Source organism: Pipistrellus hanaki (genome assembly GCF_964339955.1).
Source record: "Pipistrellus hanaki genome assembly, chromosome: 18".
Lineage (NCBI taxonomy): Eukaryota > Metazoa > Chordata > Mammalia > Chiroptera > Vespertilionidae > Pipistrellus > Pipistrellus hanaki.
Genome location: NC_140520.1, coordinates 25,732,814 through 25,760,441, shown reverse-complemented (window position 1 = coordinate 25,760,441; position 27,628 = coordinate 25,732,814). Strand labels below are relative to the sequence as shown.

The following is a 27,628-nucleotide window of genomic DNA, read 5'->3' as shown; positions in this document are numbered from 1 at the left end:
TCATGTTCCCCAAGGCCTCAGGGAGGTGGCAGCTCCAAGGGTCCCATCCTCCACACATACTAACTGCTGGTAACTATCTTCTCTAGTCTCAAAAGCTTCTCAGTCAACCAACCTTCATTTCTTTAACAACTAGTCTTCATGCAACTCAGGCTGCACTTTGGAGAGTCTGGTTTGCATTTGTGTGTGAGTCATCTGGAGAGCTTCCTTCCTTCCTTCCTTCCTTCCTTCCTTCCTTCCTTCCTTCCTTCCTTCCTTCCTTCCTTCCTTCCTAATGCTGGTTGTTGCCCACCAAATTAATATACTCATGTATGGGTTGTGATTGATGCAATTTGAATAACACTGGTCTAAGATAAGTAAGGTAAATGTGTTTAATCTTGGCTACCAACTTCAATTAATTGACAGTGATAACCTGAACAGCATTTTAAAAAGATTCTGAGGTTGAATCTTAGACTTGCTGGCAAAGAACAGGTGATCTGTGAGTGAGGCCTGCAATCCACATGCCAATTATTTGACACCCATGGTCTAAGAGTTTGCTATGAGATGGGGAGAAATGAACATATCCACACATCTTTCCAGTACAGGCAATGTGTGGCAGGGACAATAGAGATATTCAAAAGCACTGTGGGGATTTGAATGACTCAAAGGTTGGAGTTTATAAAGACAGGTTTCGGTCTATTTTCCTCATTACTGATTTTTACCATCCAATGAGTTGAAAATTGGAAACTAGTTCTTAGTGAGATTTGGAGATGTCAAGACTAAAGTTCCCCAAAGGAGGGTCTCTGTAGACCTCAGCACAGACCTATCAGATCTGGGGCAGGTCTATGGGAATTTCCTGGTAGCACCACAATGGCAAATGCATGATAAACCCACAGATGGCCTGCTTCTCTGTGCAAGCAGCTCTGACCAAGGGTTCTCTATAGGGGGAGCCCAACCTGGGTGGTGTTGAGGCTGGAAGAACAGTGTATTTAATTCAAGGAGGTATTCATGAGCACCTTCCCGGGCCTGCTCAGTGAATGATATGCACTACGGCAAGCTCACTGAGGTGGGCTAGAGAGAGAGGCCAGTCACCCAGAGTGGGGAAGGCAGCATCCTTGGACACCTTACTTCAGTCTCTGAGCAGATGAGGATGCTCAGAGGAAGGAGCAGGGCTGGAGAAATGAGGAGGCCACACAGAGAGAAAGAGCATTGAGTACGGGAAAGGGGATGAGGGAAGGAGACTTCCTATAGAGCTCGTTTTGTCAGGTACTGGGAAAGCAAGGTTGGCACATATGGTGGTTTAAGGTAAAAAAATAAATCAAGGGAGACAAACAACGTGAGAGGAAAACAGTGAAGAGAGTCTTTGAACATATGGTGGGTGCAGAGATGTCACCTCCTGAAGGAGCTCAAAAGCAACAGGGCAAAACATACCAGCAGAATTCTGAGGACTGGAATGAATGCTAGCAAAGTTTCTTAATGCCCGTCTTCTCCATAAGTTAGGAAAGAACAAAGCCTGACAGTGACTGGCTCTGGTCATTGATAATAAACCCCTTTGATGGCTGAGTAAACCACTAGTCTGCATCTCTCCCTCAGGACCTCAAAGGCAAGCTTGGCTCTTATTTTTCAGCCCATATCTCCTCCTCCTCCTCCTCCTATTTCTGGGTACATACAATATTCAATAGGTGTTTGCTTTAAAAATGGATATTCCCTGTCAAGAGCACAATCCAGGAACATAAAACACTGACCTAGGAATTATTGTGGCAACTCAAGTAAATGCCAATAATTATTTAAGGTCAAGTTAAACACAGAAGACTAAACTACTGGGTCTTCTATTTGGATTGTCCGGAGAAGGGTAATTCATCAAAAGCCCCAAGCATTTTTATATTGAGATTCTATATGTATGAGAGCTGCCATCTGTGACCAAACACCCTTGGTCAGAGAGTCACAGAGATAGTTTGAGAAATATCCATAGTTGTTGTACGGAAATGAAAAGTGTTAAGTTTAAAACCAGTAGGGTTTTTATAAGGGGTATTGGGAGGCAGGTCTGGGCTAAAAGTCTTTGTGCGCTCGCGCTCGCGCTCGCTCGCTCTCTCTCTCTCTCTCTCTCTCTCTCTCTCTCTCTCTCTCTTGTTCTCCCTCCTTACCTATCTCATCGCTCTTTCCCCAGTGAATTCATCTGCCCACATGTCTGTCCCCAATCTTTGCCTCTAAACAGTAACAAATCTGTAAAAGTTGAAAAATGCATGATTGAAAAGCTCCATTCCACAGGAAGAAGCATGGACTTAATTTTTAATAATAGGGCAGTGTAAGGTTTGATATGAACTGTTCAAACAGGAATCATGGGGGATCTCATTTCCTAGTATGTTCTCAGGCTGGGCAAAGTGGGCAAGAGGAGGGGGTGTGCTGCTCAGAGTCACATGAAATTAGCACCTTACCTCCACTCTGGTGGGCCATCTACATGGTCAGAGGCTACCAAGGAGCTGATTCTAGGAACAGAGCCAAGTCCAGTCAATTAAGGGAAGCGGGGGAGTGTTTAAGATCAGCAAAACCATCTATCATTAGAATCGAAGCACTCAACTGAGGATAGCCTGGAGGCTCATCACAAATTTTCCTTGACGTTGGGAAAATTGGCTTAAGGGAATTTTTTTTTTTTACCAGTTCCTGAGGTTCTTGATTGGAATTTTAACACATATTTTGCAGCTTGATGACAGCTAGGAAGAAGGAAGTAACTCACATAAATTCACATTTTTCAGCTGTTCAGCAGAGCAGTAAAGAACAACTTGTGATAGGTACCGGAATTGGGAGATGGGTTTGTAGAGAGGCTTACCCATGGAGAGATCTCGTCGGAAATGGTAGACGGCTATTCGGATACTATTATCTCCCACTTTTTAGTTGCATCTCCTTATATCTCAGACCCCTTTTATGAAAGAAACGTTAAGAGACAACTGCTACATGCCCTGGGTTTTAATACTGTGAAACTATCACTGTATAATCTATTGAAAGTGAGTGGATGCTCTCAGCCTCCCATCACTGGGACATACTAGAATGTGTCAAAGTGCTGGGTGATCTTCCAGTGTGGCTGCATAGGATACATGTCAATGAGTTCATTTACCACTGGTTTCATGGGAGAAATTCTACACAGCTACTGAGCTAATACTAGTAATCAAAGTAATAGCAGTTTATCCCTGGTAGTGGGACAAAGGAATTGTGGGTAGTGGAAATCTGCTGATTAAAAAGGACAATCCTATCTCAGTTCATGCCTGTGCTGGGGAGGAGAGGGGTGGTGACAGGTACTGGAGAAGAAGCTGTCCTTGGTCTTAGAGGCAAATATTTTTTTAAAAAAATATATTTTATTGATTTTTTTTACAGAGAGGAAGGGAGAGAGATAGAGAGCCAGAAACATCGATGAGAGAGAAACATCGACCAGCTGCCTCTTGCACACCCCCTACCGGGGATATGCCCGCAACCAATGTACATGCCCTTGACCGGAATCGAACCCGGGATCTTTCAGTCCGCAGACCGACACTCTACCACTGAGCCAAACCTGCTTCGGCAGAGGCAAATATTAAAACTCTCCTGTGCTTTGTTCTTCATCATGCCATCACTCCACATAAACCTCCTTTCAATTACAAAAACACTAGCTTAGTCACTGCCTGGCACATCTCAGAAGATCTTTGCCCAACTCCTCTCTTCCAACTGCCTACCCAGGAGAGGAGTTTTGCTAAATCTAGGAGAGACCCAAGGACATCATTAGTGGTGCTATTAAATTCATGCTATTGTTATCTTTGGGGAATCTTTCTCCCCTCCTTCCCCTCTCCTCTCCTCTCCTCTCCTCTCCTCTCTTCTCCTCTCCTTTTTCCCTGCCTCCTTCCCTCCCTCTCTCCAACACAACTGTATTAAAGATAAACTTGAGGCTGTATACTTTCTGGGAAGACTTAGGATAAGCGATTGAGTAGCTTTTGCTTCTTCACTCTCTAATGCGAAAAGTTTCTCCCCTTCATGCCCACTTCCTTTCTTTTGGTTTACCTGTGCATGCTGCCAAGTGTTGAGCTCTCAAGGTCCAGGATTTGGATGTGGTCTGCATCTAACAGAGGTGGGGGCGGGGGGGGGGGGGGCGGGAGACGGCTCCATGTGACCTCCCTAAGTCACCAGAAGGCCTCCTAAAGCTTGGGGCAAAAGTCCTGTCAGAAGCAAAATAACTGAACCTAGCTCAGGTGATCTGCTCATTTCCTCCCGGAATCTAGTATGGAAATGGGTGGCTGGTCATGCTAAATCTCAGATCTCTTTACTGAGACATGATAAGCATATCTCAGGCTCCAACCCTCCTTCTGGATATTAGCCTCTGCTGTTCTCCAGGGTTAAGATGCTTTGGAAGAGGAGAATCTGTTTCCAAAGGTGAACCATTAAAGAATTAGTGCTTCCAGCTAATAAAATCCAGACCTTTGTTTCGCTATAGAAACCTCGCTCAGTGACTATTCATTTGCTTGGGCTGCATAACTGAGTACCACAGACCAGGTAGTTTAAACCAAAGAAATTTATTTCCTCATAGTTCTGGCAGCTGCAAGTCTAAGATCAAGGTGTCAGAGGGCTGACTGGCTTATAGATGGCTGAGTTTTTTCCAAGGCCTTCCCTCTTGGCATGTCTGGATCCTCTTATCTTCTTCCTATAAGGACACCAGTCATATTGTATTAGAGCCCACCCTATGTGATCTCCTTTTATCTTAATTACCTCTTAAAAGGCCCTGTCTCCAAATACAATCAGATTCTGACATACTGGGGTTAGAACTTCAACATATGATTCTTGAGGGGATACAACTCAATCCATAACAATGACTTTGGGCAAGGATGTATTTTACTCAATTGAATTTTATTCCATTCCTTCAACAAGATGTTTTGAGCACCTACACTTCCCCAGGCCCTGTTCAGAAGCCAGGGATAGAGCAGTGAACACAATAGACATTGTGATGCAGAGAGCCAAAAAAAGAAAAAGATGTGACATGTTGAACAATCATACAGGCCATGGAAGAAATTAAAGCAGAGTTAGGGCATTGAGAGGGTCACCTAACCCATCTCCCAACTTCGGGCAGGACTGAGAACAAATCTCTGATGAGGGTGGACAAACTGAGGAGGGGCTAGCATGACTACAGAAATACACAACTTTAGCAGACAAGGAAGACACTGAAATTGTGAAAGCTTTTGTTTAGCTTGGTTCAATTATCAATGCAAATTGAGATTATAGCAAAGAAATCCAGAGAAGGCTGCAATTTGAAAGGGCAGCAATGGAAGACTTAGGAGAGATCATCAAGAAAAAAGATGTGTCACTAGAGACCAAAAAGGATGTGTCACTAGTGACCAAGACTACCCTCTTATTCCCAATTACTAAGTACAAATGGGAAAATTGGACAGTTAGCCGACAGGAAAAAAATTAATTCATTTTGAAATATGGTGTTAGAGGAGAGCTCTATGGATACCTTGGACTGGCAGACAGAGGAATAAGAGGGTTCTAGAACAAATTAAACCTGAAACATGGCTGGAGGCAAAAATGACAAAACTGAAGTTGTCCTATTTCAGGCACTTCATAAGAAGGCAGGGTTCTTTGAAGTCAGTAATGCTGGGAAAAAGAGCAGGCAGCAGGAAAAAAGGAAGAACAAATATGAGATGGACTGACTCCATAAAAGAAGCCATAAGCATGAATGTACACGGTGAAGCAGGGCTGCTGAAGACAGGTCATTGTGGGCATCACTCACTCACAGGGTCACCACTAGCACAGATATGCTAATCCCCCCACCTCCCCCCTGCCCAATAGAAGCCCACGGTCATCAGGGGCTCTGTGACTACTTGTGGGCAAATGACAGTCACTTGTAGAGAAACAGTGCAAAGCACTGACCCTACAGCTTGGGAGAGGGGAGCACAGTCACCCCTATGGACAAAACCCGTCCCGCTCTTTGGCAATCCCTTACTCATCACTGGTAAGTGGTGACATCCTTTGCACACCATACTCATCCTCCCCCAAACCCAAAGAGCACTCTTCTTGTTTTCTTACTTAAATATTAGGAAACTGAGATCTAAAGAGGTTTATGTAGCTTGCCATAAATCCATCAGAGTTTGTTCTTAGCCACGGTGCTGAGCTGTCTAGGAAAGGATAGGCCACTGAAAGAGTTGGAGTTGAAAGTTGGTTTTCATTGGCTTCCTAACACTCCTATCTTCAACTAAAACTGCCAGCATAACACTTTACCAAAAGACTAATAAATCTTTTTTCCAATAAGTCACTGCCAACATTAAAACATGCCCAATTTTTCAGCATCAATTTTCCCAGCAAGTGTAACTCATTTCTTTGATATAAGGCACGAACTACTGCAGTCTGTCCATGGTGAGAAGAACCCTGGGCGTGAGCCCAGCCACACGATCCTTGACAACAGCATGAAATATTTCACAACAGTTTCAGGAAGTTTCTGTCCCAATCATAACTGTCCCAATTACAATGAAGACTTCTTGAGGGCATCTGTCTGTCCCAAGGAGGCTTAACGCATTTCCTGGTGCTTAATGGCCACTCAAAGCCAATGGGCCACGTAGACAAGAGAAGTCCTTCTCTAGGAAGTTTGCTTTCTCAGAGACACTTGGGCTCTCTCAAGAAACTCTTAGTCAATGTTCGAGGCCTGGTCTTGCTTCTGTGGGCATTGCTCCAGCCACAGAAATCCCAGTCCTCGCCTTTTATCTCAAGGTAAACCTTTGCTTTGGGAAGTGTCCTCTTTTGCTAAATGTGATGACAGGAGGTTAGCTAAAAATCCATCGTTGGTGGATAACTGCTGATCGGAGAGGTTAAACATACTTCATGTAGTTTTAGTTTGGTTTCCACGTCTATGGATTTCCAGTTGATTTCCTTCTCCCATTTTTCTACTTTTTTGTGGTCTTGTCTTTATTTTAAAGAGTTCTTTATGTACTCTGAATATGAGTTTCTTGTTAATTGCATGCTGGCCAATATCTTTTTCCAATTTGTGACTCATCTTTTTACTTTATTACATAAAAATTTTAATTTAAAATTTGTATATATCCATTTTTCCTTTATGCTACATGCTTTTGGTGTCTTTTAAAAATTATTTTTAATATTAGTTGACATACAATATTACATTAGTTTCAGGTGTACATCTTAGTTATTTAACAAATGATCAGCACAATAAGTTTGGTAATCATTTGTCACTATATCTAGTTATTACGTTACTGATTATATTCCTGATGATGTACAGTACATCCCTGAGACTTTTCTTATAGCTGGAAGTCTTAAATATTATATATAGACTACACTTCACATTTCATACTCTTATCAGCAAAAAGTATCCATCTATCATTTTTTCTCAAAGTTTCATTTGAGATTTTATAATTACTGTTTTTAAACATATTTTGCAAAAGGCAAAGAGCATCACTACCTTAATGAAGAGGTACTTGCCTATGGAACACATAACTGTGTTTCTTAGGAATGGGATTTCCCTCCCGATGGTGGTGCTGACGCTAAGTGGCTGAGCATATCTAATTCCAGACTCCATCCGGGACTCACTTGAGGGGCTGCATATGGATTTCTTCTCTTGCTCTTCTAAGTAATGACCACCACAATTGCTTATGCACCTAAGAACTGAAACCTTTTCCATCCTCATCTCCTCTGGGGTGTTTTTGCATATCTATATCTGTACCTAACTATTGATGTACTTACCTCTCTGGATTGTGAAATTGGCACACATTATGTGTGTGTCTTGCAACTGTGTCTATTGATGCCATGTATGGGACAATATTAAAATTCATGTACATTTTCAGAACATATTGAAGTTAGCCCAAAGGAGGCATCCCTGGTCCTATCTCATAGATGTTAGAATATTAGAATAACCTAGGTCCGTGATCTGCAACCTGTGGCTCACGAGCCACATGCAGCTCTTTGGCCCCTTGAGTGTGAGTCTTCCACAAAATACCTCGGCCTGGATGAGTCTATTTTAAAGAAGTGGCATTAGGAGAAGTTTAAGTTTAAAAAAATGGCTCTCAAAAGAAATTTCAATCGTTGTACTGTTGATATTTGGCTCTGTTGACTAATGAGTTTGCCGACCACTGGCCTAGGTTATGATAAGCTATTAGGTTATGATGTGCTAGCATCAAGCTCAGGTGTTTTGTTCTCAGCAGGGGTCCAGAAATACCTGTTTTCAATCTTCTGGCTCCACCATCTCAATAAGAGGCCTCCTCGCCACTGAGCAGGTGAAGGGAGAGTTGCTCTAGCTTGTCCATGCTTTTGCTTGGAAGTGAGGGCGCATCTGTGTCATGTGACCCCACCTAACAGCAAGGAGGCTGGGAGTGTGAAGAAGCAGATGGGCTATTTGCTAAGCGTCACAGGAGGCCAACCTGAGACTTAGACCAGCCACAAAATTGGCACCTGCATGATCAAGAATTAACTGTATCCATAGCTCATATTTTGAGTCCTGCTTAAATCTCACAGGCCAGGATATTGTACATGCAAAAAACTAGGAAAATCTGCCTCTTGGGGTAGGGGGGAGGGAGGAAGCCAAGAATATACAAGTCATCGGAGGTAAGAGAGAGAAAGCATTGAACATCCGCTATGGCTTAGACTCTCTGGCCTCTCATTTGCAGGTGGAGGGTGTCAATATTGAGAAGTAAAGCAAAGCAAGACAGTGCAAGGGTTTCCAAGAAGCTTGAGGACAGATAATAAGAAATGTTTCCCCAGGTAAAAGGAATTCCAGGTCTGTGAAGGAACTGGTTAATGTTTATTAACAGGCTGAAAGATGTTGCTGCCACATTAAAGTAGTTCTTTGACAGGCTGGGCTCTCAAAAGAAGAGGAGGGGGCCAGGCCAGAAATACTCGTGCGTTTTTCCAAAGACATATGAAAGGAAATAGAAGGAGATTGCCAAGTCCTTCATGTCTTTACACATTCTACAAAAACAATCATGAAGTTGGTATTTAGGACAAAAAAGGTGAAAACATACAACTGGTGATTTTCAGGAAAAACACACACACACACACACACACAAAGTTGCAGGGAGAAAGGGCAAAAGTAGCAGAGAAGGAAAGTACACAGAGGCGAGCATAATTATTTTCCAACTGCATGAGATTAAATGCGTATCTGAGAAGTGTGTCCGACCTCCCTGCACTGCATCTATCAGTCTCGGGAGTGTGGAGACAAAGGGAAGAAGCCACAGGGGAGAAGGAGCCAGCATGCAGTGGCTGCAGCAGAGTGGGAGCCATTGTGGGTGACCAAGAGATAATAGAGGGAAGTGGAGAGCGAGGAGTAAAGCAGGGTGATAAGAAACGCACAGTGAAGAGGTAAAAAAACAGAGGGAAGGGTGAAATAAATCTCCCATAAAGAAGTCTTTAGCAGAGGCCAAGAGTTCTGGGAGGAAGTGAATGGGGACGAGGAGGGAGGGTGGGGGGGAAGCAGAGTCTTTGGGGAGCCTTGTGTCTCTACAAGTGTGAAAGAATGGACTGCTGGTATCAAAGAATCCCAGCCCAGGCTATGCTGATTGCCAAGCAGCCACCATTTACCATGCCATTTCCAAGAGCCAAGTGCAGTCTGGGGCATGTTGGGTGCATCTCCCTGAGCTCAAAAATAAGAGTCACAACAAACCATGATTAAGAGCTGATATGTAGGGGGTCTGCTGCGTGCAGGTCCTGTCCAAGGAGCCTTATATGGGGCGAGTTCTTTAATTTTTCAGGCCAGCCCTAGCTGCAGTAGCCAGGAGACACTTTAATGCTAGGGATCCTGGGGCTGCATTGTTTTCACATTGACCTACAGAGGAGCCAAACACTGTCACCATGACTCTGCACTTCTCCAGAAGTGGTTACTTGTCCCTTTCCCTGCCACCATCCTCATTCTTAAGCTTGAGGATTGAAAACTCTCTGGAAACCCAGAATAAGCTTTTGTAACTTGCACTTGACCCTGTTGGTCTTCTTGGACCATGCCTTCATCTGCTACACCTTCCATTTGTGGCTGTGAGGTCCTTTGTAATCAGGGGTCAAGAACTGTACCTGCGCTTCCAAGTGGCATTGTTTATTGTATTCTGATGCAAAAAAAAAAAAAAAAAAAGCTTTCTTGGGCTTGAACTGGCTAAGTAAGATTCTCTTGTCATGTTCTTGTAACCAACAAAGGATCAGGAGGAGGGGAGGCTTCCTGGAAGCCTGTTGGTCTCTGAAAATCAGTCAATTCAGAGAATTGTCAAATCAACAAAGATGAGGGCAGGTCATGAAGTCCACACTCCGGCCTCCAGGCCAAGATTCCTTTCCTCCAAACTGGGCCCCCTCTTCTAAGGACCCCTCTGTCCAGGATCAGCTGAAGGGCTTGCATTTGGGCTTGCATTTGGGGATCACCTGTGGGGTTCTCTGTGATGACACAATTCCTTGCCAAATGGGAAGGGCCTGTGGGCTGAGGTGGGAATTTGGGAATCTGAAACTACAGGGAAGAAGAATAAGCATTGGTGGATGTTGCGGTGCAGTGGGCACATGCTTGGCTGGGAGAATCTGATTTGGTTGCTTTAGTGATAGCTGCTGCTGCTGCCTTTGCTTCCTTGATTTGACTCATTGGTTCCTTAGCCAAGTCGTTTCTGTTGACTTCGGTAGGTTGAGTTTCGAGGCAAGTTCCTTCTGGAGATTTTTATTTGGGAACCTGTTGCAGCTAAATCGAACCCCCAACTGTTCATACTGCATTAGCATGAGCGAGGTGCATTTTGGGTACTTTTTATATGTTATGGGACCAGCTGAATCATGGGATATCACGTTCATCCTGGAATCATCATGTGGTTAGGGATTCTCGGGGGCCATTCTGTTCACCAGAGGTACTGACATCTGGGATGAGAAGCTGTGATCAGTTTTGTCTTGTTGGATCAAGTCATTGCTGTAATCACTCGTGTAGACAAAAGAGCAGGTCTGGGGAGTCCCTGGGCTTCCTCCGTCCATCTGGGCACCAGAGGGCTGCGTTGGTCGGTTGGTCCTTCATCCCTTCGGAGCGCCCATTTCCAGGCCTGCTGGATGTGACTCTGAACTTACAGTTCCTTTAACAAATACTTGAGATGATACTGATGCCTATTTACATGGCCAGATGTTTATGCTGTATGCTATGAGGAAAGTGAGTTATAAAATAGCAATTAGGGCACAATCCTGTGCACATACTAGTGTCTAGAAAAAGTTTACAACAATAAGTAGCAAGATGTCAAAAATGTTTGTCTTATGGACATGGGAAGGTGCAATGTGGTTTTTTTCTTTATCTTCTATTTTTTCTATGATAAATAGGATTTTTTTTAAATGAGCAAATAAATATATTTAAAAAGCAAATATTACTGTTTAGCATTTTCCAGATTTCTTCTCCCAAATCAAGGTGGTACCATTTTTCTGAGCTCCTGATGGGAGACGAGAGGAGGACAATATTTCTACCCCCCTTGATAATTTTATTTTAAGCAAATTTCAGTGAACCCAAGTTTGATTTTGAAGAGGAAAGGACACCAGGACAATTTAGTCTGACTAGAGTATGTATATGAATGTGGGCTGTGTGTGTGTGAGCCTAAAATAGTAAAGGTTAATCCCTTTACCTTGTTAATGTAGATTCTCATTGATTGGTGTTTGTAGCCTAAACATTTAGACTAGGGACTCTTCAAGGCAGGTGGTAACTTTTTATTCTCTTGTCCTAGCCCAGTGCCTGACACATAGGAAGTGCTTAATACACACTTGACATGTGAATGAATTTTTGAGCCTCCATTTCTGTAGTACCTGCAGGCAAAGCCAAGCCTTCTCTTCACCAGAGTCCCGTGGCTCCACAGGTCGATGGCCTGGTGGGAAGGGAGGGAGTAATGGAGGTGATGAGTCAGGCTGACCTGGATTCAAACACTGGGTCTGCCACAGATGAGCAATTCGATGCTGTTTCCTCTTCTATAATATGGGGATGATAATGTTGTGGATCCTGCAAGATTATTGATAGGATACGAATTAGAATATTTTCTCCTTTCAAACCCCTTTTTTTGTGGATTTTACCTGAAAGCCTTGGAAAACTATTTCCCAATCTTAGAATCCATCTATGGAAGCCATTCTGTGTAACTCAAGGTCCAAGGAGAGGAAAAACACAGCACTTCCATCCAGGGCACTTTCTGAAGGTGGTTACTGCTGGCTTTCGCCAGGAAAAGAAACTCTTCAGCAGGAGTTGGTGGATTAGTAAATAGCCTTATCTCAGCTCGGCATCTCTGTAAGTAAGTCAAGGCTCAGAACAGCCAAGTGAAAGTACTGGAAATGTCTGAGGCCTTAAAATAGCAAAATGCTTTGAAGAATCGCATCTTCCTAATGGAAAAAAAAAAAAAAAGAACTCACAAGGAAAACGACCGTCAGTTATTTATATGCAGCCCAGGCTTCGCACATGATGATGTGATTCACACTGAGCTCCGTGCACCGTATTCAAGGAGGCTGGAGGTTAAAGGAGGCACTGCCCCAGCCTTTTCCCAGGAGGCTCAGTGGCTCAGTTTCTCCATGACACAGCCTCCCGGACATCACACAGACTCGGTCTCTGCCAATATCATTTAAGTCAATGGTTTGTTCACGTGATCAAAATGACCACATGAGAGTGGCTGGCAATGGAGTATAGAGAAAAAAGGGCCCATATTCTAGTTTTTGTTTTTACGAATATGTTCTAAGGCTCCCCCCATCCCCAAAAGTAGGGTACCTTGTGGTTACAACAGTCAATGGGCCACAGAACAGGTTGACTGGAGAGATTTTTACTGGTGTGTGTGTGTGTATGTGTGTGTGTGTGTGTGTGTGTGTGTGTGTGTGTGAGACTTATTAAGGCTGTGCAGCAGTGAGATATCTCTTGCCACTGTACAGATACTGAACCCCGGGGTGTATGCAAAGAGTGCTCCTCTATAGTATATTGCAAAAAGAAAAAAGGAAAAGAAAAAGAAAAGAGAGAGAGAGATGGCTGGCCAGGTCCACTGATTAGCATACTGGAATGTTCACCTTGAATAATTCAGGTTGATAGAAGATATAAGTAAACCTATTAATTTTCAACGTAAATAATGAATATTTGAGCTCCAGAGCAAGTTGACCTTGCACCTTGGCCCTGGGTGGCACGATGTCATGGTTCTGAAGCTATCTCCTTCCTACCGCCCGTGGCACCGGCTGCCCTGTAATTGAGAAGTCAGGTGAGTTCTTATGTGAAAGCGAAGGCTCTGTGCGTGCGATCCCGGGAGAATGCTTCCCTGATCCTCTCCAACTGGAAACAGCCCCGAGTTGCTGGCAAGGTTGCTCCGAAGCTTAGAGTATCCAGGACAGCGACTGATAATATATACTAATCTGAGACCAAGTGAATTGCCGGAGGATGTTGGGTCTTAGGTAAATGGAGAACAGGGTGCCGGGAAGGGGCTCAGTAGCCCCACATGCTGCTGCCGCCACAGGTGGCCCGGCGGGCCACGCTCGCCCTTGTTCTGCCTCTCGCTGAGTTCTAAAATGGATAATCACACTGAGCTGGGGGTCAGGCCAGTCAAACAAAGGAGCTCCGAGGTTGGCCTGCAAAGTGAAAACTGTCAATTACCCTATTTTATGTCCTACCTACATTTCCAGCGGCAGGGTCCTCATTTCCATTAGACCAATTTGGTGCAGTGCCGCCTGCTCTCATCCTTTTACCGTCTTGTTTGAACAGGAGAAATGAGTGCACACGAACAGGGATGGGGACAGGGAGGGAGGGGGGCGCAGAAAAGGAGACAGAAAGGAAGAGAATCAGTTCAAAGGGGGATTTTTAACTCCTGACTTGACAGTTCGTTCAAAGCGCATGTAGCATCATGATGAAAGCTGGTCGTCGTCGTAACAAGGAGGGTGACTCTAGTCAGAAGCGACCTGGTTTTGAAACCTTGGTTCGCTGATGTTGAGAATCTTAGTCTGTGAACAAGGAAGTCCCTCACAGATTCCAGGTTAAACATTGGGTGTGGCCTAAAGAGGCAGTTTGGCTCCGTGGATAGAGCATCAGCCTGCGGACTGAAGGGTCCCAGGTTCGATTCCGGTCAAGGGCATGCACCTTGATTGCAGGCATATCCCCAGTAGGGGGTATGCAGGAGGCAGCTGATTGATGTTTCTCTCTCATTGATGTTTCTAACTCTCTATCCCTCTCCCTTCCTCTCTGTAAAAAAGTCAATAAAATATATATTTTTAAAAAGGGCACAGAGAACCAGGGCCAGAAATTGGTCTTTATGCCCTCCTGCTGTGCTATTTTCTCAGGAGGGATGCCAGAGGCAGACCACACCAACAGTACAGTGGGGATGTCACCCCTTTCCTGTGTGAGCAATTCTCAGACTTTGCAAAATGTCTTAAAACACCTGGTATCTGTTCTCTATGGCTAGGGAACAAATTATGACAAACTCAGCAGCGTCACTGGGTGCTCTGGTCAGGGTCTCCCAAGCCTGCAACTCAGCTTTCAGCCGGGCTGTATTCTCATCTGAAGGCTCCCTGGAGAAGAATCTGTCTCCAGCCCATCTGGGTGTGGGCAGACTTTGCTTCCTTTCAGCTGTAGGACCAAGAGCTGGCTCTCAACTGGAAGCCCACAGGTCTTGCTACCCAGGTTTCTTGACTACCACTTCCTCAAGCCTGCAAGAAGAGTTCTAGCTGCAGGCTCTGTAACATTCTGTAATTATCGGGCTGGTATCTACCACCTTTGGTGTATTTTGTGCATTAGAAGGAAGGCACAGGCCTGTCCATATGAAAAGGGAGGAAATTATACAAAGGCATGAACACCAAGAGTTTGGAGGTCACTGGGAGTCACCTTAGGGTTTGCCTCTCTCTTCACTCCCCTTACTGGAATTTTCTCTCAAACCAGCTGAATCTATGTTCTCTGACGATCTTCAGTGGGGTGATCAGCCATCCCAGTTTCCCCAGTGCTATCCTTGTTTTAGCAACGAGGGCCCTTCATTTTGGGCAGCTCCTCAACAAACCAGGACAGCTGGTCACCTTAAGCAGATCGTAGACTTAATCTTTAATTTCTCTCTGACCAGGATTAGGGGTGAAAGAGAAACTGAAAGTTCTTACCCAGAGTGGTCTAACTGTTCTCCAAGCAGCCCTTGTAGGCCCATAGAGTGGGAGGAGGTGACAAGGTAGAACTTCCCCCCATTATTCCACCTTTCCCGCCATTCTACCACAAAGCAAGCCAGCTCCCGACGTGCTCACACATGTCAGACTCGGTATAATTCGCTGTGTGTTTCCTCAGGCAGATGTTGATGCCGTGACACTGGCATCTCACCTATAAACAGTACAGTTCCCTTGGAACTTAGAGGCAGGATGCAGCCTCCTGACTTGTAAGCCAGAGTCCTTTTACTCACCACCCAGAAGAACTAAGCATTTTGTGGCCATTAGCTGTGTGCACAGCTTTGGGCCTGGTGCTGGGGCGGTTAAGGAGCATTTGGGGGCTTTATTATAATTTGTTTGCTAGTCTTGTTTTTTAAGAAAAGAAGAAAAAAAAAAAAAAAGAAAGATCCCACCCATAGGGAATTCCCATTTGTACTGGCAAAGACCTCGGTGAGGATTGGGACATACACAGCTTGACAGCTTTATCTGAATTGACTGGTTATGAAGGCATCAACATGGTCATTTCAGCTACCTGCAAACAGAGAGACCTGCCTCAGAGTTACACGTGCCTTCAATAGCACATGAGGATAATGTGAAGTCACAAAGTTGAGTGCATAGGCCTATGCCCATTACAGGAACTTTTCAGCATAAAATACAAGCCAGTGTAATTTAGCCTGCTGGAGACAGAGCTCAGCAGCACTGAGGGGAGGCAGGGTTATTTATGTAACTCCCAAAAGGTTCAAGGCCAGGTTCACGTGGGCAAACAGAGTGGTGGTGTTAGACTGCTGTAGGGAAAGGGGTCCAATGTACTAACCAGCACAGCTCTGCCTGCTGCAGCCAAGCCTCCATCCTATAGTCCAATCAAATCAAGTTGAAACTCTTGTCGATGGGCAAGAAAAAGGCCCAGGGCAGGGCAATCATCTACTTCCCCACCTGCCCAGCCAGGCAGGTTTCTATCATTGGACAACACACCTTGTAGGTTGGTTGATGAAAAGGTCTCAAGTCTCGGAAACATAAGAGATGTCAAGTATTAATTCAGGAAGTTCAATGTCCAATTAATAGGAGTTTCCAAAATAAATAATGGTGATAAGAGAAGTGAGAACGTACCAGAGAATTAACACAAGAGATTTTTTTCCTAGATTCTTCAAATGGAAAAAGACATCAAGTGCCAGGCACAATGAGTAAGAAGCATCTCAACTAGACACACATGGGACATTTCAGAACAGTAACCAGAAAGAAAAGAATGTCTTCAACAACAAACAACAAATCAGAAATAAAAGTTGTATTGGCTTTTTCCCTTTTTCCAGAGTGTTTCACAGGAGTTGTGTGCTGTGAAACATTCTTTCGGAAATGCAGGCCATTCGTAAAGACACAACACTTGCTTGGGCAGGAGGAACAAACAAAACCGTGATAAGGAACACTTTCAGTTTGTGTATCTCCCATCACTGAGGCAAGAACATATAGTTCTTTTCTCAGGAGAAGGGACAGGTAACTCTGACTTATTGGCAAGCCCCCAACGATTCATCTTAACAATGTATGTAGGGCTGAATGGTATGGATTTGGGCACAGCTGCCAGGCCCGTGTGGGGCTTTTGTTCATGAAGTGAGTTCTATGGGGTGAGGCAAAGCAGTCCAGCGGGCTCTGGGTAGCAGGATGCTGGCAGGGCTGTGTATACATAGAAAATAACAGCGTGGGGTGGATCCAGAGTGAGCAGAGAAATGAGGACTCTCTGGGCCACCGGTTTTGAAATTTCTGAGCAAGACTGATCTGAAGGACATTAGTTCCTTAGCTGTAGCATCTTAAAGGGCTACAGATGCCCCAAACCATACAATAAAAGAGGCATCACCCAGCTGATGCCAGGGTGGAGTCCAGGACCTTGGTTCCAGAGGACACTCTGAGGGAAGTTCGGATGGTTATCTTCTATTACAGCATCTCCGGAAAGGCAATGATGAATGGTGGACACAGCCCTAGATTAGGCATCAGAATTTCTGGATTCTGTGGTGCACCAAAGGGTATTCAGGGAGAGAAATTTTTTGGTGTCCAACCTAAACTCTACCAGACTCTAGCAAAGCCTCCCCCCAAGAAAACGTGCATTTTAGGTAATAAATACTATGTTGTGAGTAAAAAGCAGCTTTAAAATATGTATCCTAGTTGCCCTCTCCGCATTACCTGCCATGAGCCTTTCCTATGTGGAAATTCTGGAGTGAATATCTGCGGTAAGGCTTCATCCTGCTCCTTATTTGCTATATGGCCTTTTCTCTTTGTTCCTTGGTTTGTTCACCTGTAAAATGGGAGCGGGAGAAGTGGATGAATATCAACCTCTGATATTCCTTCCAACTCTGACATCTCTGAATTCCACATTCTCCAAAGGAGGAATGTTCTAGAACACACCAGTTTCCATCAATCCAGGTAGCTAAAAGCCAGGCAAGGAGGAGGAGAGAGGCATGTTGTCTGATTCGTAAAACCCCTCTTCCTTCCCAGGCCGATTTCTCTGTCTTCCCAGGGAAGGGAAGGCGAGCTGCTCGTCCATGTGCGGGCTCCACAAAGCACAGGGACAAACACGCAGTTCTTCCAAGTCCCACGATCCTTCAGTAGCGCCGGCTGCCTGTGCGGAGCAGGCTCTGCTGACCCAGATGGGCAGACCAGGGCTCTATGAGGTCAGCACGAGGCACTTCAAGGTGCCTCTCTCTGTAGGATGTCCAGGGCTGGGTGGTCCTGTCCGAACACAAACACGGGGTAGCGGTGTCCCAACCTAGACAGAGGGGAACACAAGAGAGACTTCTCCGCTAAGAAGATCCTCGGGTGTGTGTGGCTCTAGGCAGGGACGGTCATTAGAACCCTTCCTCCTGATACCTTATTGTTCCTCCACATTCTGATGGAGTGCAGGAGGCTGAGGAACTGATTCTATTCCCTGCTTACGTTAGTTAAATGAGAGGGAGGTATGTGTGTGTGTGTGTGTGTGTGTGTGTGTGTGCGCGCGTGCGCGCACGTGCATGTGTGTGATGGAGTAGGCACAGGGGAAGGACAGTTTTGAGATGATGCTATCAGGTCCCTTGGCTAAAGAAGAAACATGTCCGGCTTGAAATGGTTTCCTCTAGGGACCGTTTGTGGAATCAGAACGCCTCTCCAGTTTGCAGTTCTGAAACCCACTACTGTGTCTGCAAAAACCCGCTTTCAGTTTCGAGGAGAAAAGGCCACAGCTCCTGGAGTCCCAGCATGGCCGAGGAAAACGCCGCTGGGTGAAGTGCATGCCACGGATTCTGATTTCAAACATCAGCATTGATCTGGGCATCGATTGGGGCCATGTGGATGAGTGCGTCTGAGTGCCAGGTCCTGCCTGGTCCCCCGGGGCAGAGGATTGATCGCGGGGTGTAGCTGTGAGGCAGGGATGGAAGAGGAAGGACAAAGGGGCCAGTCCCATGATGAGGGAAGCACCCCAACATGCTCTTTTAATAAAACTGAAATCCTGCAAATCAAAGTCTCACCCTTAGCGACTCCCACCCCCAGCACTTTGTGAGCACTTTCTCCGGGAGGGCGCAGTGCTTTGATGGATGCTCCAGTTAGATCTCTATTTACAGAACCACCAGGAGAGGGGCATGTGGATAAATGTCTAACCCTCCTTCCTTCCTGGACCTGGGACCCTGAGGTTATAATAGTGTGATAATGAAGAAACTAGGTTTCATCATAGATGAAGACCCACTGTGGGATATTTATTGAGCGCTTACAATGAGCTTAGGATTTTAAAATCACAATAAGATGTTACCTCACACCCATTAAAATGGCTCTCATTTAAGAGATATGCAAGAGGTGTTGGTGAGGATGTGGAAAAAAAGAACCCTTGTGCACTCTTTGTGGGAGTGTACATTGGTGTAGCCACTATGCAAAACAGGATAGAGGTTCCTCAAGAAATTAAAAATAGAACTACGTATCATACCAAAAGAAACAAAAGCACTATCTTAAAAAACACACACACACACACACACAAAACACTATGTTCATTGCAGCATATTTACAATAGCCAAGATACGGAAACAACCTAAGTGTTCATTGACAGCTAAATGGATAAAGAAGTTGTGATATATATTCAGTCATACAACATAAGGAAATCCTGCCATTTGCAACAGTATGGCTGGACCTTGAGGACATTAAGCTAAGTGAAATAAGTCAGATGGAGAAATATAAATATTAAATAATTTCACTTATATGTGAAATCTTAAAAAAACAACATACCAAACTCATAGACACAGAAAAGAAATGGCAGAAATGGATAAAGGTGGTAAAAATGTACAATCTTCCGGTTATAATATAAATAAGTTTTGGGAATATAGTCATCACAATAACCCTAGTTAATAATACTGCATCACATATAGTATTTGAAAGTTGCTAAGAAAGTAAATCTCAAAAGTGTTCATGACAGAAGATAAATGTAACTGTGAGGTGTGGATGTTAACTAAACTTATTGTGCTGATTATATCATAATATATACATATATCAAATTATTATGCTGTACACTCTCAACTAATATATGTCAGTTATATATAGATAAAACTGGGAGAAAACTCCTTTGAGGGTTTTGCTGCAGATGACAGCAAAGATATTGAGCAGCAACTAGCAGAAGAAATAGGGTCACAGTATGTTTTTGTTTGGTTTAATTTAGTTTTTTGAATATTTAAAGGCATTAGGGATTTTGTGTGTGAGTGTATGTTTGTGGGTGGGTGCATGAACACTTAACATGAGATCTACCCCTTTAGATTTTCAGTGGGCAATACAGTATTGCTATCAGTGCAGTGTTGTACAGCTGATCTTTAGAATGCATTCATCTTGCATAATTAAAATGTTATGCCCCACAATAGCAACTTCTATTTTCCCCTTCCCCCAACTCCCAGTATCAACCATTTTATTGTTTGCTTTTATGAATCTATTTTAGATACCTCATGCATAAGTGGAGTCACACCCTATTGTCCTTCTGTGATTGGCTTATTTCAGTTAACATGATGTCCTCAGCGCTCACCCAAGTCCCTATGTCAGGGTTTCCTTCTTTTCAAAGGCTAATATCCCTTTGTATGTAGGTACCACATTTAAAAAAATTCATTCATCTATCTCTGGACAGTTAGGTTGTTTTCGTGTCTTGGCTGCTGTGAATAGTGCTTCACAGAACATGGCAGTTGTGTGTGAGCTCTCTTTCCATCCCCACAATGAAAAGGGAAGTGCAGGTGCCCAAGAGCCCCACATTCTCTGGGGGCACCAAGGGCACCCCCCCCTCATCTGCCCACTTTTCACATTTCAACACAGTATCTCGTGTGGCAGCTAGTGTTAGCGCCACTTTAACTGCCACCATTTCTATTCATGGGACTTCTCCAGGGGAGGACTCTGCTCATGTCCCCTAACTTGCTATTGGAATCATAATAGTGTGATAATGATAATAACCGTAATATTATAATAGTGTTATGAGGAGATAAATGACTACATCTGATGTTGGGGGACAGGATTGTGGGGGAAGATGAGGGGGCCTCCCCCAAGGTTACTATTTATTTGTTTACCTAACTTCAAAATTCTCTGTGGGCATTGCACAGACAAAGCCTGCTTCATCTTCCCAAACATGAAACGTTAGGTAAGACACATGTCAAATGAAAGTAGCTTTTTCAGTCAGTGTTTTTAAAAATGTGACAGACAAACTTCGTTAAATTCAAAAACCGACTTCCTGTTTTCCGTTTACTTCGTTTGGGGGTTAGGGACCATTCACCGATGACTGTTTTGTAGCCAATGACAGCCATGACGATAAGCATAGCTGACACTCGGCGCGCTTCCTGGCCCCACAGCTTCTGAATCCTCAAACTTGTACACCGGTTGGTTTTCAAACACTCATTATACTGGTAATCAGAGGGCAGGTCCTTGTTTTCAGTTCTTCCTTGACACTATCCTCCCCGTTTATGCTTTTTCTTGATTGACATCTTTATCTCTGTTTGTTCTAAGAGTCTGTAGTTTCCTACGAGCTGGAGGGGCTGTTGGGAGGCTACAGTCCAGGAGAGATGATCAGGGCCAAGCCAGGACACTAAGAGTGGGATTGGATTAGGGGCTGGAAAAGGAAATGTCGGGGGCGGGGGGCGGTCCTGGATTGCTATTTGGGGGACTGAGTGGACGGGGAGAAAGGGCTCTCTCTTGAGTCTGCTGGGTTGAAGGTGCCTGCAGGACATCAGGTAGAGATGAAACAGGTAACAGCTTATGCAGGTCCAGCGTTCAGGAGTGAGAATGACAGATAGGGCCGAAGATGCTATTCCCTCTGTACTCACACCCTATGTGACAGATGCCAACCAACTGCCCCTCACCCAAAAGTTAGTAATGTCACAGCGGTAACCAAGGAAACATGTTTATTTTTATCAGTTTCTTGAATCCCACCTTTTGTCTTTTCTGACAGAAACAGACTAAAAATGCAAAACGGGAAGAATTAAAGTCTAAGGAGAAACCAAGCAATAATGAACTCACACTGATAAGTGTCACGGCCACTCAGAACAGCTCTTGTGTTCTAGTTGATCCTTGGGCAGAACGGGGTATCTTGAAGGTCTTGGCAGAAGTAGACAGATAACTATTTTAGCATCATGGGTCTAAATTTTTACAGACAGTAGATTGTCCCAGTGCATCTGGCCCGTGGTGCTATCATCAGTCAACGGTACAGTCATTTGAGAGACAGCACATCATCCTGGCAATGAGGGCGGCTGGGAAGGCGAGAGAGCATGCGCAGTGTGCAGTGTTGGTGGTGTGGTGGCCCAGAGCGGTGCTGGTCTGGGACCCGGTGGCTCCGACCGATGGGGAAGCTGGAAAGCTGGAAACACTAGTGTTGTTGCCTTTCCTGAGCCAGAGCACGTCAGCAGCCGAGAAGCCACACATCTCTTGTCTTTTTAGCCAAACCACGTATTGGTCCATTCTGTCACTCCCATCTCCCAACTAGACACCCAGAGTCCCTCTACCACCTGCCACTCTGCAGAACTGGCCCAGCTGCCTTGATGTGGGAGAGGGAGGGTGCACGCTGAGCTCTCCCAGCTCAGAAGGTGGGGGAGCAGCTGGAACCCCCAGGAGGGAGCATAACTAACAGGGATCTCTGCCTCCATCAGAGATGTGGGGGGCTGATAAAGGGTCATCATCAGTCATTGCTGTTGAGGTCATTCATTTGGGGCACGCTTAATTAAAGCTGCAGAAACTTTAGATGTGGAATGGGGCTGCCAACTCCTGTGTCGGTTTAAAGATTGAATGAAAAAATGTGGGAAATCAAACAGTAGTACCTGGTACTTAATAAATGCTTGATACGTGGTAGTAATAGTCACCATTTGAGGAGTATAGAGAAGAGGTGGTTAAGATCTCCCTTCAGCCCAGATTTCAATTCTAGCTGCACCCCTTACCGACTATGAAACGTAGACCAAGTTATTTAACTCCCAAAGCCAGTGTTTTAATACCTCTAAAATTGGGTTAACAAAAGCTACTCCTGGGTTACTGTGAGTCTTAGATCAGATAAAAGTAAAAGGCTTTACTTTGAGATAGCATTAGTATTTTTATATATACCTGAACATATGGTTTTTTTTTCATGCTTTATATTTTGATAGGGTCAAAAGTAGGTTCTGATTGGATCATACCCAGGCCTCTGAACTATAGTCAATCTAAGCTACATGTTAACCTAGACTGGGGTTGGCAAGTCTTCAGAAAAGGACTGGAGAGTAAATATTCTGGTCTTTGCAGGCTATACATTCTCTGTCTCAACCCCACAACTCTACCATTAGGCCAAAAAGCAGCCAGAAACAGTAAGTAAACAAACGGGCATGGCCATGGTCCAATCAAACTTAATTTACAAAATCAGGGTCACAGTTTGCTGACTCCTGCCTTAGATGTACACACAGAGCTCACCCCACCGGTAGCTGCTGAGTGAGGTGGCATGGTTAGAGGAAAGGCAGGAAAGGTCCTCATGTCCCCACTCCCAACTCTAGTATGTCTGCCGCATACTAGACATCCCACTATTAAAAAGTCATTCATTTGAATTAAGCCTTGATCTGCAGAGAAAGGAGAGATGCCTGTCAAAATGCAAATAAATAACAGATAAAGATTAAGCTTTACTTTGAATGGGAATACTGTGTAATTTTTTAACTGAGTGGCCTGGACCATGCTTGGAGGTGTCAAGCACCTGGCTTTCTGGAACAATGGAGGCATCTCACCAGTCTAGCATCCTAAAGCAACCCCGGCCTCCCTCCCTGCCTCTCCATCCTTCCTGACTCTGAACCCCCCCTGTATGTATCCATCACCACCATCACTGTTGAGTCATCCTAAGGCTGCGGGTGGGCCCTCAAAGAAAACATGTTTCTTCCAAGGGGCACATCTTGCCTGTGAAGCTGAACACTGAATCACTTCCTACCCCTCCCTCCCTGGGTCAGCATCCCAGGGACGCTCGGTTCTGTAACAGGGAGGGAGGGGAGATGATGGGGTTAGGACATCCCTGCAGCTCAACTCCAGGAGAAAAGGGAGCTGCAGAGCTTAGAAATGGGGGGCTGTCAGTGGAGAAGGGTCAAGTCCATTCTTGCTGGGAAAGGAGAGACAATAAACTAGTAATTCTTGATAGGCATGTTTTATCCATCTACTCTGTCATTTGACTAGGGCTCACCATGGTTACGGGTAATTATTTCCATGTTGCAGATGTGGAAACTGAGGCTGAAGGATTCAATAACTCACTGGAGGTCACCCAGCCAGTAAAATGTAGTTGTAGGCCTGAAGCCATGCTTGTTAAGTGAACGTCAACTTTGTCCTACCCGGTAGCACAGCTTTCCTGGCCTGTCCTTTGTATCAAGGGCCTGTCAGCTCAGCACTGGCTGCTGCGCACCCCTACCCACAGTATGGGAGACAATGGGCCTCGTGACCCGGGGATTTCTCCCCCAAGGTGTTTCAGCCGACTCTTGTCAGTGGGCAAAGTGCCACTGACTCCATCTTCCCCTCCTGTGTCCTCCCCTCAAGCCCACTCCTCCCTCACCTCGCACGGAGCCAACTCACTCCCGTTAAGTAAATTCCATGCTTTTCCATCCCAGTGAGCTCAGCCTGTACTTTGATTTGGGTGCAAGCAGCTGCAGGTGCCTCGAGTCATCATGTGCTCGCGTCCCCCTCGCGCCGCAATGTCATCCATGTTTACTTGCTGCTCTGGACTTGAGATTCTGTCAGGATGCCAACCGGCGGGGCCGCCAGGCACCACAGCTGACAGTCAAATCTGCAGGGCCGAGTCCTTCTTCTGGAAAAGAGGGCGAAAGAGGTTAATACACTCAAGTCAGGATAAACACACCAGCTGTTAGAGTTGCTAATATTTAATATCACGATCAAATAAATAACTCGGGAAGAAACCTCTAGCTCACACACCGCAGAAGCCCGCAGCCCACTGCTCCAGCCTCGGCAGTGACAGATAAAATTAATAAATTATCTTAAAAGCCTCACAGTGGAGCAATGGCCAGGACATGATTAAGAAAACATTTGCATAGCGCCGGCTGCTGCTGCTGCTTCTGCCCAGGCACACAGTCCCCCAGGTCAGCCCTGGAGACAGGGGCCGGGAGAGCATCAGGAGGGAGGGGTATGTCCCAGCCATTTGAGGTTTCCCTCTTGATCTGGTGGGATCTCAGCGCAAGTAACCCTACTTTTGCTTCCAAAGGGGCCATCTCCATCTTTAAAAAAATACAACGCACTTCTGCCCACCCTCACAACCAAACAATTGTTTTTTTTGCAGAAAATTCACTCAAACTTTGCACTAGTAACGGGTTTGTGGACGATGAACCATCTCACCGGTTGACACAGTGCTTTGCTGTTCCCTCTGCAGCTACTCTGTGCCCAGACGCCAGGCAGAGTGAGGAGTGCCTATTTTTCTCTTGTAATGGTAGCCTTCCGACTCCCCGGACACTGACGTGAACACAGAGCAGGACAGAATTATAACGGCCTGTTAACTATGTCAGGAAATCATCAGTGCACTTCCCCCGCCCCCAGTTCGCTGGCTGCTGTTCACCTGGGCTATGGAGGCAGAAAATGATGCTCAGTGCATTTGGGGGCGGTGGGGATGGACGTGGACTAATTTCTTCCTAAGGTTCCAAAAAATGTTTTCCAGGTCACAAAGCACTGAGCAAAATAAGCTCCATATCTAGTTTATATGGTATGTTACAAGGGAACTTGGTCTCTGCAAGACCAGGTTCCATGAGCATTTTATTTTTTTATTTTTTTTTTTTTTGAGATACAGCCTGTGTTTCAAGGGGCCAGGGTTGAGCTATTTCCCTTCTCATCAAGCAAAAACCTGGCATCCCATTGGTCTGTCCAGATGTAATTTTGTTTGGGTTTTTACACTGTTTGATTGAGATCAAGTCATGAATGCCATCCCTCTGCCCATTTAGAGAACAGACAATTTATGAGGTCTGAGGATGCCTGATGTTTAGCTCAAAAGCACAGCCAGATGGATTTGGGCGCGAGGGAAGGCGGCACGGCATGGCCGCCCTGGCCACTATCGGGGCAATTTCTCTTTTTATAAACTTGTGAAAACCAGAGCAGGCGGGCGTAGTTTTGATACTCTGCTATCTGGGGCTGCATGGGTGGCATGGACCAGATGGAAAGAATCCCTAATCATGCAAATGGGACTTTGTTCTAGGGAGACTTTTTAATGTTCCTGTTGACATTGTATTTGTGCAAGGGCGACCTCGATGATCGGACTGTCCACACACTTTCTGGTTAGCATTGGGGATGGTGAACAGCAAGTGGCGTCCACCCACATGCCTCTGCTTTAGGCCCTGAGGGATTTCCAGGGGCTCAGGGCCCCCTTTGCTCACCCGCTGTTCTCTTCAGGTTCCATCAGCTTCTCTGGTTGTTCAAACAAACGTGTAGAAGAAATGCAGCTGGTGGCAGGGATAAAGGCCAGAATGATGGGTCTCCCCAGACTCCTGGGAAGACCTAGAGCCGATCAGTAGCGGAGCAGGGGGTGCCGGCTCCCAGCATCGGGCTGTTGTGGGTCCTCTCCTCCCAGCGTGGGCATTTTTAGAGGAATGAAACAATGCCTGTGAGAAACACCTAAGATTTAGATATCTGAATGTTTTTGTCTATTTCTATTAAAATATACCTGGATTGGGGGTGAGATAAAAAAAAAATTAGTGTTAAGTCATGAGGATGAAAGAGGGAGTGAAGAGAAACCTGGTGGCGGGGAGAGGGAAAGTGGAGGAGAGGCTGTGGGGAAAGGAGGGAGAAGGATGAAGAAAACAGAGCCCAGTTCTCGGCTCTAGATCTGTGTTGTCTCAGCGGGGACTCTGCGCCTTCTAATGTCCTTGTCACCCTTTTCTCCACCACAACCTCCTGCTCCCATTCTGAGTCTCGGGTCAAGCCTGCCCACTCCTCAGCACAGAGCTGATGCTTCTTCCCCTCTGCTTCATTTCCATTCTGCACAGGCTGTCTGTCTTTCTCTCTCCTGGAGGGAGGAAATGAGTATCTTCCCCAGCATCCTCATTCATGCTAGGCTCTCATAAATGTATGAATTAAGGAATGAAAATAACTAGAGATTTACCAAATACTGCTAGTGTAAATCCAAGAACATTTAATTAGGTACTATTATAAGCATTTGCTAATAATAGAAATACAATGTATTGATAAGTGAAACAGTGGTGGTAATGCCATACTCAAGAGATTTCTTTCTATTCTAACAATAGCTGGCTATAATGCCCTTTTAAAAAAGGATATATACCTGTCAGTATTATAAAATGGATCTCATTCTATTAACAAGCTTATGTAGAAGCTGAGTGAGGTCCTTCTTAAAACATACACAAATACAGGTAGTTAAGATAAGCCAAGCTTACCTATCCAGGAACTAGATGAATGTCCAGTCTGAGATACATTGACTTAAAGGCAGTTTTCGTTTCATTTCTGAACTCAGTGACCGAGCTGTCGCCAGGAGTTCACTGCACCTGAGACCAGGCAAGCTCCAAAAACAGGAACCAAATAATCAAATGCGTGGGTCCCTAACAACCTTATCACCTGACTTTATTCCCAGGAGACCCTTGAAAGATGAGGAAGGAACGGACTTCCACCTTCGCCGATGGGGATACAGGGGCCTAGTGAGCTCATGGCACCCATTGCACCCACCGAGGCAGCTGGGCAGTGCAACAGGGGTCTGACCTCTTATTCCAGTCTGTTCCCGCTAGGGAGAGAGGAGCACGGAGGGAGCCAGGGTCCATTCAGCACAGAAAGAACTCCGTGGGTGGGCGCTGGTCTCTGCCTTCCTCTCCCAGGCGACAGAAAGCCAGAGGCTGAGTTTCTTTTCTGGTTGTGTTCAGGGTAGTAACAAAGAGAGGCGATTCAACAGAAGGATTGCAATTAGACACCAAGGAGAACTTCTGTTTGCCAGGAGGATCTTAGCTGAAATAAACTAGTAAGGTTCTAGTTAGGGAGTGTAACTCTGCTGCCACAGTCTCTCCTGCGGAATTACTAAGGTCTCAGACTCTTTGTACGGATTCTCACTCAATTCCCAACTCCAGGCAGGGAAAGCGCAAGCAGCTTCTGAATCCCCAGCCTCCCTCCAGCTTGAGCTCCATGCTTTATT

At 45.3% G+C, this 27,628-nt stretch overlaps 1 long non-coding RNA gene across 1 annotated transcript in view; it reads right to left on the bottom strand.

Moving 5' to 3' along the window:
• Window positions 1–22,547: 22,547 nt before the first annotated feature.
• Window positions 22,548–27,628, bottom strand: part of LOC311612550 — a 203,127-nt gene continuing 198,046 nt past the window's right edge. The window contains exons 6-8 of the long non-coding RNA XR_014793305.1: window positions 25,872–26,096; window positions 24,847–24,960; window positions 22,548–24,304 (exon numbers count right to left, since the gene is read on the bottom strand). This is a non-coding gene — a long non-coding RNA (uncharacterized lncRNA). The remainder of the gene's footprint in view (window positions 24,305–24,846; window positions 24,961–25,871; window positions 26,097–27,628) is intronic.